Raw genomic sequence first — 803 nt, 5'->3', positions numbered from 1 at the left:
TTTAGCTCTCAAATATTTAAATAAAAAGACTATTTTCATAGACCCTACCATGACTGCTTCTGTTCCTGGCAGCTGTCATGTAAATCCTTGCTCCTGCAACTGGCTCCGCTCAGGAGGAGCCCAGGGTGGAGGCTGAGCCTCACTGACGTTAATGGGGCTTCTGCATAGACGCACAGCCTGTCCATTTACAATAAATTGCAGGATTGGGGCCTGAATCTACGCATGCACAGGAAGCTAGATGTGAGATCAACAGTATTGCCACGTGTGTCGTCCCCCCCCCCCCCTTCCAATCCTGCCATGGGGCACAAAGGAGTCATGTAGGCTGGGTTGGGTGGGAGAAAGTGGGAACCAACCAGCCTCAGAGCAATACTGCTATTCTCACAGCTAGCTTCCTGCCCACGTGCGCTACTCTGATAGCAGCATGCTGCAGCCACTAACCTGGGAGGATGTCTGAAACCCCCCACTTGTATTACATTTTAAAAAAATCCTTCAATCCTGTTTTTCTGGAAAAGAACAAACCAATAATTGCATTGTAACCCTCTTCTTCATAACTCAGATAAACGAATGACATGACGGGTCTAAGACTACGTCACTCTGTTGCTTCAAGAGTGGAATTTCTGTCTGGACTATAAATCTCTTGATGCTTTAAGTCATAATGTGACTATTACTGTACAGCTAGTGTCTTTAAAATCTGTACAAGTAGATAACTATACCATGGTATTGCTATACGTGGCTCATGTGAGTACACGTAGGGACAGATCCTCAGCTGGTGTAGACTGTCATAGCTTCATCCAGTGCTAATA

General features: G+C 45.7%; 1 protein-coding gene across 5 annotated transcripts in view; it reads left to right on the top strand.

The window, feature by feature from the left end:
• The window catches only part of MAN2C1 (mannosidase alpha class 2C member 1), a 30,474-nt gene that overhangs the window by 764 nt on the left and 28,907 nt on the right, over positions 1-803 (top strand). The gene's annotated exons all lie outside the window — the stretch shown is intronic.

This window comes from Lepidochelys kempii, chromosome 10, assembly GCF_965140285.1.
Source record: "Lepidochelys kempii isolate rLepKem1 chromosome 10, rLepKem1.hap1, whole genome shotgun sequence".
Taxonomy (NCBI): Eukaryota; Metazoa; Chordata; order Testudines; family Cheloniidae; genus Lepidochelys; species Lepidochelys kempii.
Note: the sequence above shows the minus strand (reverse complement) of the source record. Positions and strands in the feature narration are given on the sequence as shown.